Genomic DNA, 13,972 nt, shown 5'->3' on the forward strand with positions numbered 1-13,972 from the left:
CTGCAACTAGGCTGGTGTTAATTTGGGAGGTTGCTGGGTATTGCGGCCTGTCGGGCTGGAACAGCCTGTTCCACACTGTACCTCTAAGTAAATAAACAATCAATAAATAAAACTTGCTACTGTACTCCCAGTGTCGTATTGTTAAAATACGAGACTTGCAGAATTCACGCTGTTGGAGAGCTTTGAGGTTATCCAGATGCATTGTCAATTCTGCTGTAGGTAGTCAGCAGATTTGTTAAGTCACAACTTATTGGTAAATCAGTTTGAACTATTCCTCGGTTATTTTTCAGGCTGTCACATGATCATTGTTTATTCCACTGAGCTGATGCAATACCCTTCAGTATGGGTATAAGCTGTGTCATTTAATGGTTTACTTCACTTGGAGCTGAACTGCCCTCAAAATTGGATGCATTAGCACCCGTCCCAGTGACCTGGAAATAATCACCAGTGCCATCCAATCTAAGTAAAATTGCTTCAACATGACTTGTGCATAACAAACTAGGCACTGATAAATACAGGTTGGAGGTAAAATTTGAGCCAGAATGAGGGAAGATCTGAGGTAGACAAAGTCATTAGGGGTACAGATAAGGTGAATGCCTGCAGGCTTTATCCCCTCAGGTTGTGTGAGGCTAGAACTAGAGGTCAGAGGTTTAGAGTGAAAGGTGAAGTATTTCAGGGGAATCTGAGGGGAAACTTTTTCACTCAGTAGGAGGGGCAAGCGTGAAACGAGTTGCCAGCGGACATGATGGATGTGAGTTCAATTGTCACATTTAAGAGGAGTTTGGATGGGTACATAGATGAAAGGGTTATGGAAGCCTCTGGTCCAGGTTCATTAGATGAGACTAGGCAGTAGACTACGTTTGCGCGGACTAGGCAGTAGACTACGTTTGCGCGGACTAGGCAGTAGACTATGCTTGTGTGGACTAGGCAGAAGACTACATTTGCGTGGACTAGATGGGTCAAAGGGTCTGTTTCTGAGCTATAATGCTCTCTGACTCTATAACAACTTGAAAGTTGCCAACACAAAGTGAGATTTTCTTTGTAAATGGAACCTGCCTTTCAACATTGATTTAGACTTAGAATTTGCACAGTGGTTTAATGTTACAATGGTTCCCAGCCCAAAGTTACTCAGCCAAACCTCTCATAGGCTAACTTCAACAAAACCATTATTGGATTTACCTTGCACAAACCACTTAAGAATTTAAATTTATTTTGGTAGAGCTTCTCTGTATAAATCAAAGGTTTCTAACCTGCTCCATGGACTCCTTGCTTAATGGCATTTGTTTATGGCGTAAAAAAGGCTGGGAACTCTATTTTAACATGCTCAATGACTCGATTATTTTGATGTGACTACAAAGAAACCTCTATTTACCTAACACATTTTATGACACTGAAGTCAGCCAAGCCTCTTCACAAAGGGAAGCCATGTTGAATGAGAGTGAATGAGGTAAGCAAGATAAGCAAATACCAGTCACATGATGAGGTCTGGTGGAGGTTACTGAAGATCAGGAGAAGAAAGGAAGGCAGAATGGCTGATGGATAAGCCTCCAGAGATACAATGAGAGCTTTCCTCAGAGGGTGGTGAGAACACGATTTGGGTGGGGATGGAGTCCAGAAGAACTTGCAGCTTTTTTCATAGAACACTACAGCACAGAAAACAGGCCATTCAGACCTCTCAGTCGGTGCTGAAACTTTATTCTGCTAGTCCCATTGACCCAGTCCATAACCCTCCAGACCTCTCCCATCCATGTATCTATCCAATTTATTCTTAAAACTTAAGAGTCAGCCCGCAGTTGGCACATCAGATGGCAGCTTGGTCCACACTCCCACCACTCTCTGAGTGGAGAAGTTCCCCGCAATATTCCCCCTAAACCTTTCCCCTTTCACTCTAAAGCCATGTCCTCTCATATTTATCTCTTCTAATCTAAGTGGAAAGAGCCTACTTGCACTTACTCTGTCTAAACCCCTCATAATTGTGTAAACCTCTATCAAATCTTCCCTCGTTCTTCTATGCTCCAAGGAATAAAGTCCTAACCTCTTCAATCTTTCCCTGTAACTCAACTCCTGAAGACCTGGCAACATCCTAGTAAGTCTTCTCTGCACTCTTTCCATATAATTATATAACAACTACAGCACAGAAACAGGCCATCTCGGCCCTTCTAGTCCATGCCGAACGCTTACTCTCACCTAGTCCTACCGACCTGCACTCAGTCCATAACCCTCCATTCCTTTCCTGTCCATATACCCATCCAATTTTACTTTAAATGACAATACCGAACCTGCCTCTACCACTTCTACTGGAAGCTCGTTCCACACAGCTACCACTCTCTGAGTAAAGAAGTTCCCCCTCGTGTTACCCCTAAATTTTTGCCCGCTAACTCTCAACTCATGTCCTCTTGTTTGAATCTCCCCTACTCTCAGTGGAAAAAGCTTATCTACGTTAACTCTATCTATCCCCTTCATGATTTTAAACACCTCTATCAAGTCCCCCCTCAACCTTCTGTGCTCCAAAGCTATAAAGATCTAACTTGTTCAACCTTCCTCTGTAACTTGGGTGCTGAAACCAATGGTAGCATTCTAGTAAATCTTTTCTGTACTCTCTTTATTTTGTTGACATCTTCCCTATAATTAGGTGCCTCAATTAAGCATTATAGTGTCCCAAGAAAATGGTGAATCAGCACTTTTTTCATGATTAGTTTTTGTTCTTTAAGAGTTGTCCTAAATAAACCACTGCCCCAAATAACCAAGGGACATCAGACTCCTTCCACATACAGCGAGAGAGAACAAAATTTCAGGGACTCAGGGTCTTGGACTAATATATTTTTTGTGACTGCATGTGCTATCGTAACTACATGTGTAATGTATTGCGTGTAACTGTGTTTACTGAGTTTTGCTCCTTGGCTCCAGAGAAATGCTGTTTCATTTGGCTGTATACATGTACATGGTTGAATGACAATTAAACTTGAACTTGAGCTTAATGACACAATCGAAAAAAAACAAAATTGCAAATCAGGTCAGTGATACTTGTAGAGAGAGGAAGAGATAATGTTTCTGGTCAATATATCTCCTCAGAGGATAACAGCCTCATCAGAGCCTCATCAATGCTATCTCATCAGAGGAGAACATAGAACACTGCAGCAAGTCCAGGCACTTTGGCCCACAATGTTATACGACCTTTTAACAAAGATCAACCTAACCCTTCACTCCTACATATCCTTCCATTTTTCTATCATCCACTGTCATATCTAAGTGTTTTTTTAAATATCCCTGTATCCACGCTAGTGAATCCTGATCAGTCACATTTCCCCTGTATCCATTTCAATCTGGACCATGACCATGATGATTGGATTTAGGCTTTACAAAGGAGGCTATCTTTTATGCTCAGGTAAATGGGGACAGTTAAGGAATGCATCATGAAATCCAGATAGAGGGCATTCAGCAGCATTGGTAGATTAACCTTTGAGTTGGCACCTATCTTTGTAGCCTGGCTCAGTGAAGCTGAAAATACCTATTTCATGGAACTATCAAAGGCAATTAAGGCAAATAATGCTCCATTGAATCATGTCTGTTTGCGATTATCATTGTACCATGTGAAGTTCATTACACCTTCTACCTCTCTAGCTCTTCACACTTCTTTCAAGCACATTAATAGTCTTAAAGCTTCCTCGACAGGCTGTTTATGAAATATCCATGCTTGGATCCCAGATCTCCATTATGCCAAGTTGCCTACAGAGGTATTTTTGTTGTTTGTATGTCTTCAGTAACTAAATATCCCACATGGTATTAGTTGAAATTGTTAATGCAAAATGCAATGTCAAGCTGAACAGATATTTTAATTACAACTGGGAATCGGGCTGTGCTGAGTATTCTCATCAGGATGTTCAAGTATAGGACAGATTTTAACTTGAAGATGCAAGACTGTTAAATGGTTCCTTACTACAACAAGATGGGCTTGACCTCACAATCTACCTTGAAATGGCGTTGTCCTTCATTATTTACCTGCACTGCACTTTTTCTGGAGCTGTTACACTTTATTCTGCATTGTTATTGTTCTACAGGAAATATATAAAGAAGTTTGAAAAAGTACAGACAAAATTTGCAAGGATGTTGCCAAGACTTGAAAAACTGAGTTAAAGGATTGACTAGGTCAGAAAGAATCAGAATCAGAAGCAGGTTTATTATCACTGGCATGTGTGGTATAATTTGTTAACAGCAGCAGCAGTTCAATGCAATACAAGGTAATATAGAAAGAAGAGAAAAAACGGAAATCAATTACAATCAGCATATATAGCGATATTGAATTGATGAAAGTCATGCAAAAACAGAAATAATTTATCAAAAAAGTGAGATAGTGTTCATTGGTTCAATGTGAATTTAGGAATTGGATGGCAGAAGGGAAGAAACTGTTCCCGAATCGCTGAGAGTGTGCCTTCAGGCTTCTGTTCCTCCTTCCTGATGGGAGCAATGAGGAGAGGGCATGTCCTGGGTGATGGGGTCCTTAATGATGAACATCACCTTTCTGAGTCACTGCTCCTTGAAGATGTATTGGATAATATGGAGCTAGTACCCTGTTGGAGCTGACTAATTTTACAACTTTCTCTAGCTTTCTTTGGGTCCTGTGCAGGAGCCCCCCCACCCCCCATACCAGGCAGTGATGCAGCCTGTCCGAGTGGTCTCCATGGTTGAATAGGTTATGACTTTATTCACTGGAGTGTAGGAGAAGGAGGGGGAATTTGAAAGAACTACACGCAATTATGAGTGACATAGATAGAATAAATGCAAGCAAGCTTTTTCCACTGAGGATGGGTGAGACTCCAACTAGAGATCACAGGTGAAGGGTAAGAGGTGAAATATTGAAGGAGAAACTGAAAGGGAGGTTGTTCACTCAGAGGGTGGTGTGAGTGTGGAACAGGCTGTTGGCAGAAGAGGTGCCTGCAGATTCAATTGCAACAATTAAGAGAAGCTTGGATAAGTACATGAATGGGAGGGATATGGAGGGTTATGGTCCAGGTTAATGGGACTAGGCAGTAAAACATTTTGACTCAGACTAGATGGGCCAAATGGCCTGTCTCTGTGCTGTAGTACTCCCAGTCAAGCTTTTCATGGTATATCAATACATGTGATGATAACTAACCAATTTACCATTAATTTGGCAAAGAATACAACATATTGGAAGGCATTTCAAGAAGCCTTTCCATTTCTCCTCTCCCTCATTCCCATAATTGTTCTCCCCTGCACATACCTGTAAGGAATTTAGCTCAGTAGCACCGATGTTTGGACACCTTGGATCCCAAAATGCGCGCATACAGTTGTGAGCCACACTGGACACCAGGCTACTCTAGGCATTTAAAATGCGAGATGACGTTTGTTAAGACACCAGCACACACTCTGCCTCATCGGCAAGGACATCTGCACTCTAACTACCACATGTGTGAACTTGAAATGCAAAATGCCTATTTGTGAGGACAATAGCAGGCCAGGCACCAAACTCATAGGGATAGCAGCGTCACGCACAAAGTGCTGGAGGAACTCGGCAGGCCAAGAGTACAGTGCAGTCGACGTTTTGGGCATTTCCATTCACACTGTTTATACTGGGCTGTGAAAACACATTGCCACTGTGCTGAATGGACGTGCTGAAATTATGGATGTTAACATTTCAATTAACACCCACATGTAAACATTTGGTAGTAGCCAGAATACAAAGCCATTTAAAGGGACCATTACCTGAATTTTTTAGGTTAGCTAGATTAGCTTTATTTGTCACATGTGTGTCACAAAATACCATGAAGTTCATCGCTTGTGTTAATGACCACAGTCCAAGGATGTGCTAGGGTTAGCCTGCAAGTATTACCATGCTTCTGGCACCAACAGAGTATGACCACAACATACTAACTTGTCCATCTTTGGATGTGGGAGGAAATGGGAGCACATGGAGGAAACCTATGTGCTCTTTGGAGAACACACAAATTTCTTACAGCCAGCAGTGGGAATTGAACCCACTGTAAATAGTGGCACTATCTACTGCACTACCATGCTACCCACAGATTTTAATTACTGGTTGATTCTGTCTTGTAGTCACTTCACACTTGGTCTTTTCAAGTGTTTGGAAGATCTCCAGACTATGAAAAGGTGTTACAGGAACCAGGGTATTCTTGTTGATATTCATTAACCCGGGATTCCTGGACCTGGACACATTCTGCATGGGATGCAGCACAATTCGGAGAAGCAGCATGCCTAACAGCAGCATCTAAAAAAGGGAGGCAACAGGGGGGAAGTACAAGGGACAGAGGTGGTAGGAAAGAAAAAGTTTTCAACTACACACACGATTCTGCAGATGTTGGCAATATTGAACAGCAATGCTGGAGAAACTCAGCAAGTCAGACAGCATCTGTGGAGGGGGATAAACAATTAAAGTTTCAGGCCAAAACCCTTCATCAGGATTGGAAAAGAAGAGGGCAGAAACCAGTAAGGTGGGGGAAAGGAAGGAATACAAGTTGGCAGGAGACAGGTGAGCGGGAAGGTGGTGGGGGATTTTGAGGCATGGACCTGTCACCTCCCAACTTCTTGTTATAAAACTATTAAACAGTTCTCTAGTATGACAAGCTGGACACTTTTTCAAGCACTTTCACTCCATCTGTAACAGACAGGATTTTCTGGTGGCCACCAATTTCACTGGACAACAAAGATTTAGCTTCCTAAAAACTTTGGGGTGTATTTCATGGACTTTGGGCTGCTGATCATGAAAGTCGCCATCAAATTTCCTTATCACACATCATTTTCTGAAATCATCGATATTTGTTATTCCAATTCATAATTCAAATCAATTAAAATGTTACCTACAATGTAAGCTAAAACGTTTTCTATCTTGTCCAGGCATGCCTGGGCATGCTTAGGCAGGGTGTATGCAGCATTGCAGAACAGGTTGTTTAATGACACTGATACAAATATTGAATGAGCCTCATCTGATAACTCAGTCTGAATTAAATGACCTGGTCAGAAATTTGGGTTTGTCAAAGGCAAAAGCAGAATTGCAGAGTTCAAGACTGCAAGGATGGAATCTGCGGTCACCAGGCACAAAAATTTCCATGAAAGATATTGACATTTGAAATAACCGATGCCAAGATTAAGGAAAGCATTTTTGTTTGTCCACAAATCAAACAGGTCATCAGTGACAGGCAATTTGAAGAGCTTCTAGTGGGACTGGAGAAAATCGCATGGAAGGCATTCAAGGTTGTTGTTGAAAATTTTCTTGGCAACCACAGAGCACCAGACTACATGCCGCTAGTTGACAACATGCTTCAAGCATACAAAACCATGAAATGCAACATGTTACTAAAGATTCATTTTCTGCATTCTCATTAAGATTTCTTCCCTGCAGTTCTTGGCGCTATCAGTGATGAGCATGGTGAAAGGTTTCAGCGGGACATTGCGGTCATGAGAAACTATATCAGGGCAACTGGAATCCATCAATGCTGGCTGATTATTAAACTTAATTGTGAAGCTTCAGACACAGATCAGAAACAAAAATCATCAGCAAAACATTTTAGCTTAGTTGAACTGTGGCAAGCATCAGCACTGTTATGGAATTAAGCACATTCTATTCAATAAAACTTCATTTCTTGCTTTTCCAAATTCCTACATGATACAAGTAGTCTGAAATTATAGTTGTGCTAAGCTTCAGTCTATCATAAACAAAAAAATCCTGGGAAGCAATACTTTCTAAAAATTAGTTGCCCAGTGTTTTTTATTTTACTCTTCATTCTCTCTCTGCCATGACCTCCTGGCCTCCTGTACTGTCACGATGAGGTCACCTCAGGTTGGAGGAGAAGCACCTCATTCTATCTGGGAAGCCTTCAACCTTACAGCATGAACATCAATTTCTCTAAGTCCTGTAATTTCTTACCCCACTCCCCCTTCTCTTTTTTTCCACTCCATATTCTGGCTCCCCTCCTATTTCTTTTCGCCTCCGACTTCTCTTACTCCCATGGTCCATTCTCCTCTCTTATCAGCTTTCTTCTTCTCAGCCCTTTGCCTCTTCCACCTATCACATCCCACTTCATATTCCCTCCCCCACCCACCCACCTTCCCCCTCAGCTGGACTCGTCTGACAGCTTGTACTTCTCTCTCTCCCTCCCCCATCTTCTTACCTTGTCTCCTTTCCTTTCCTATCCAGATGAAGGGTCAAGGCCTGAAACATCGACTATTTATTGCCCTGCATAGCTGCTGCCTGACTTGCCGAGTTGCTCTAGGATTTTGTATATGTTGTTCTGAGTCTCCACCATCTGCAGAATCTCTTGTGTTCCCTGTAGTTACACATTGTTATTGTTTTAGCTTGTTCTACTAGAATGCACTGTGCAATGATTTGATCTGTCTGAAAAGCATGCAAGCAATCTCTTCACTGTATCTCGATACCTGGGACAATAACAACAATTCCAATATTAGTCTCCTGAAGAACACCAGATAACTGAAGACATTACTAGCTGGAGCCAGAACTTTTATAATCAGCAATGTAGGCTCACTACCCACATTCAAAAGTATCACAATCCCCATTCCTATATTCATGGGTTCAGTCCCACTGAACAATTCTCTGCACCTTCTCCATTTTACACAACTGGATGGGAGGTCACAGGACATGCAGTCAGTCTCTCCTATATCACAGCCGATGATACCAGACCACTTCAGCAAAACACAACAGGTTCCAAATAACAGTGATATTGTGGTCAGGATGTGTGTGCAGGATAATCCACAGTACAGGAAGACTCATACACCAGGCAAGTCACAGTTCATTCTTTCTGATTCAAGGCACCAAACCGCATTCTGTATATTAACATATTTTAAGTATGCCATAATTCCTGACATTTAGAAATGTAGTTAAACAATCTATAATATTTCAAAGATGTCTGAGCATTATTTTTTGATGCAGTTTTGCTTCGGTTCCTTACAAGGAGTGGAATTGGCAGACAAAATATTACACCCCTTTATTTCACCCCAAAATATTTCACTCCTCAGAGCTTCCTCTTTCAAGCCTTCTGTCTTGGAGACACTGACCCATTCCTCAATCACAAATTTAGCACCACTTAGAAAGAATTAAAACTTAAAGTAAGTTTATTATCAAGGTACACATATGTCACCGTATACAACCCTAAGATTAATTTTCTTGCACGTACTTACAGGAAAATAATGAAATACTAGAGAATTTATGAAAACTATACATAAACAAAGACTGGAAAACAACATAAACAAACTCACATTGCTTCATCTCTTTCATGTTGTTCCCCAACCCTCCTCAACTCCAGCCTTGGCTCAACTACCTTCTGTAGGATGTCTCTTACACCTTTACCTCCCCCAGTCCCCACCTTCCACCAACTCCCCAGTCACTATGGACTCACCTTCACTACTGAGCAGGTGAGAAGGGCTCTGGGGAAACTCAGACGCAGCAAAGTATTGGGACGGATGGTGTGAACCCCAAGGTCCTGAAGGAGTGTGTTGAGGAGATGTTGGGAGTTCTCCAGTGCATTTTCAGTCTCAGCTTGGAAAGGGTCCTGACTGCATGGAGAACATCATGGGTGGCCCAAGTACCCAGGAAGGAACATCCAAAAATCTTGAGTGACTACCATCCAGGGGCCCTGACCTCACACATCATGAAGACCCTAGAGAGGTTGGTCCTGGCTCACTTCTGATCCCTGGTCAGAACAGCCCTCCGCTCCCTGAAGTTTGCCTACCAGGATCACACTGGATAAGCAGGACAGCACAGTGAGGACCATGTTTTTTGATTTCTCACGTGCCTTCAAAAGGATTCAATAGGTACATTTAATGTCGGGGAAATGTTTACAATATACATCCTGAAATTCTTTTTCTTCACAAGTATCCACAAAAACAGTGGAATGTCCCAAAGAATGAATGACAGCTAAATGTTAGAACCCCAAAACGCCCCCACCCATGCTCAAAGAGCAGCAAGGCAATGACCCCCCCCCCACCAGCAAAAAACATCGGCACCCCCCACCAAGCACTCACGTATGCAGCAAAGCATCAATAAAGACGCAGGCTTACAGTACCCCGAAGACTACTCATTCACCCGGTCACAGGCTCTCTCTCCCTTATAAGGGAAAAAGAGGTGTCCTGTTTTCACAGCAAGGTGGGAGACATAACAAAACAACTCACTGATATATGGTGTTAAAAGTCGCTTCTTCCAAGCTCTGTGCGTCTGGACACACAGCCACCCGCAGCTCTTCCTCCGAGCTCTGTGCGTCTGGACACACAGCCACCCGCAGCTCTTCCTCCGAGCTCAGTGCGTCTGGACACACAGCCACCCGCAGCTCTTCCTCCGAGCTCTGTGCGTCTGGACACACAGCCACCCGCAGCAGTACTACCAGTCTTCCTCGTGCTCTCGTGATGCATTGGTCTGGGGCACTGGCCTTGAAACAGCCCATCTCCAGAGCCACGAAAATCCGACACCTGCTCTTCCAGGCCGCGTCCTTGGGATATTGAAAAGTGACCGTTTGTGAGGCCCTGAGAACGGGTCCCCTTCCCACAAAGATCTGCAGTCAGAGTGTAACTCCAGGTCAGGGATTTCAAACGAACCTTGGAAGGAAAACAAAGCGATATCAAGGATAGAAATAAAGCCACTTCTGAAGATGCAAGCAAAGGAGTTGCTGTTTAGTGCCTTCATCACTCAGCTCCACGTCTTCAATACCATACAGTACTCACTGTTGAGGGTAAGAATGGCCTTTGGAGCAGCGCAGTTGTCTTAGTTTATTACTAAAAGTACTCCTCTGTTGAGCCAAGCTGGCCTCCAGAGGGGGAGAAACACTGTTCAGGATTACCAGGATTTTCCATTGGGTCTTTTGTTCTACCACAGTTTCCAGAGTGTCCAATTTGACTCCTACAATAGAGCCAGCCTTTCTAATCAGTTATTAACCCTGTTGACATCACCCATGTTGATGCCACTGTTCCAGCACACCACCGCGTAGAAGATTGTACTGGTGACAACGGACTGGTAGGACATGTGAAGGAGAGGCCTGCATACTCCAAAGGATCGTAGTCTCCTCAGGAGGTAGAAGTGACTCTGGCCCTTCTTGTACCCAGCCTGTGTTTCTCCAGTTGACATGACTCGAAGTGTTGTATCTAAAGTCTGAGGTATACAGGGTAAACAGAAGGTAGCCAATACAGTCCTCTGTAAGGTCCCAGTACTGCTTATCGCCATGTCTAACACACAACCCTGAAGCCGCACAAACTGTGGTCTGCTAGTCAGTAGTGTTGAGTCTACTAGAACATGATAAATACCAATAGCTGAAACCTCTCCTTTTACAGACTTTTGGACTATCAGAGTCTGACTACACCAAACAGTTGCTCTCCATGTCTGGCCTTGGTGATGCTAAGCCATCAGAGCTAATGGAGCTCCTGGGAAATCAACATCCTAGTTCTATTTTTTAAAGGACTCATCATGGAGCAAATGCCTGATCCAGTTTGCATAGCCCTCGCTAAGGCTCCTGTGAAGGACTTGGGGTGCTTTCTAAAATGGCTGATAGGCAGTGGTGCATCATTCCTCCTTTCTCTACCTCAATAAGCCCAGTCACAAAGTTCCCCCTGAATAAGGATGCTCACGGCTGCAAAACTGATGACTCTGGGCCTGTGTTTTTACCACATCTACTTTGGTATGAACACTAGGAAGTGCTGACTCCTTGGAGCTTCGATAGTGCCAGTACATCAGAGGATTGTGAACACCCTGACTTCCAGCTGCCAGGGACATCTACTGTTCATTATGGACACCATTATAGGGAGATGTTTCCCGTGTGACAACAGTTCTCAAGTGAGTGTGCTGCCAGCATCGCCTACTGATGAAAGGGCAAAGAGTGGTGAAACCTCACTGGATGGGCCAATGGTGGCAGGATCCAGACTTACGAGACACGAGGGAGACGCTCTGCTTCTGCGGGCGACATTACATATGGGACCTTGCCCTGGCTGAACAGGCTAGTCCTCTGCTCGGTACGGATTTCCTGTGCGCCCAAGGACTGTCAGTTGATCTTAAGAGCTGCCATCTTACGGATGTCAAGAACATTAGGTCATTACCCTACTCCCCAGTAAGTTCCCCACAACAACGCTGTCAAGTGCACACACCACCACATGTGAGTTTACTCAATGGGTGGGCAAATTCCCAAACCTCAGCAAGCCCACATTCTCCATTACAGTCACAAAACATGGGGTCAAGCACCACATTCCTACAACTGGCCCACCAGTCCATGCCCATATGCTAAGACTGGACCCTGAAAAGCTGGCAACTGCAAAGGCTGACTTACCAACATGGAAAGACTTGCCATTGTACGCCAATCAAATAGCCCTGGGCTTCACCCCTCCACACTGTCCCAAAATCCAATGGTGTTTGCTGCCCATCTGGCAATTACCTGATCGTTACCCAGTCCCACATATCCAAGACTTTTTGGCACATCTATAAAGTTCATATTTTTCCAAAGTTGATCTAGTTAAGGGCTACCATTGGGTGTCTGTGTGCTCGGAGGACACTCCCAAACCGGCTGTGATAACCGGATTTGGCCTCTTTGAGTTTTTATGCATGCCGTTTGGGATGAAAAATGCAGCACAGATTTTCCAAAAGCTGTATTAAAAGACTTGGACTCCATTTGGTTTACCTGGATGACAAACTTGTTGCAAAAGCATCTAAATCCAAACACGCATCGCATCTCCACAAACATTTTGTGTGCTTAAGCCAACACAGGTTAATTATTAACCCTGCTGAATGCCAGTTGTATTGTCAATCATCAGCATCCTCGGCTGTCGCATCTCCACAGAAAGTACAAGAACCCTCCCATCAAAAGTAGCTGCTATTATGCATTTCCCACTGCCCTGTCCTACTAAAAAACTGCATGAGTTTTTAGAACATAACATAGAACATAGAAATTTACAGCACATTACAGATCCTAAGAGCCACAATGTTATACCGACCATGCAACCTGTTCTAGAAGCTGCCTGGAATTTCTCTATTGCAGAGCCCTCTATTTTTCTAAACTCCATGTGCTTATCTAAGAGGCTCTTAAAAGACCCTGTTGTATCCACTACCACCACCACCACCACTCTCTGGGTGAAAAACTTACCCCTGACATCTCCTCGGCACCTATTTAGGTATGGTGAATTTCTCTCACTGCTCCAATCTGCGAGCTGTTGAAATTATTCTCTCCCTGTATACTGCTTGACTGGTCAGTGGACAAAACGAACAAGCTCTTTCCAATGCAACCCTACTGGTGTACCCACTCCCCAATGGACCTATAGTCATTACTACTGATGCTTCAGACTATGCTGTGCACGAATAGTTGGTCGGAGGCGTGTGACAGCCATTTGCCTTCTTCTGCTGTCAGCTCTGACCTCCTCAGAAGGAAATACAGCACTTTTGGCTTCTTTGTTTCTGACTGGCTGTCCAGCATTTTTGGTTGTTTTGGGAGTCACCATTTCACAGCATTCGTTGACCACGAACTTCTCATGCACATGATGGCCAAGATACCAGACCCTGGCACTGCACGGACAGCAATGCCACCTGGCCCACATATCCGAGTTCATTACTGATATACAATAAATCAAGGGGAAAATAATGCCGTGACTGATTGCCTCTCCTGGCCAGCCGTTGAGGTCATACACATGACTGTGCCAGCATGGCAGCTGACTAATTTACTGACCCAGAGGTCCAGGCTTACCGAACAGCCATCACAGACCTGCGGTTGGCTGACGTTAAGTTCAGGGAAGCTGGGGTTTCTCTCCTGTGCTATGTCTCAACTGGTCATCCTCACCCCATCATTCCTGCAAACTGGAGATGGACTGTTTTTAACTCCACACATTGGCTCTTGCATCGGGCTGGAAGGCCTTACAGAAACTGATTGGTTCGTGTGTCATTACCTGAGAAAGTACATGCATGGTTGGACTGCAGCCTGTCTGGAATGCCAGCGGGCAAAAATTAACCATTATGTTC

The sequence above is a fragment of the Hypanus sabinus genome, chromosome 10, assembly GCF_030144855.1.
Source record: "Hypanus sabinus isolate sHypSab1 chromosome 10, sHypSab1.hap1, whole genome shotgun sequence".
NCBI classification, from domain to species: domain Eukaryota; kingdom Metazoa; phylum Chordata; class Chondrichthyes; order Myliobatiformes; family Dasyatidae; genus Hypanus; species Hypanus sabinus.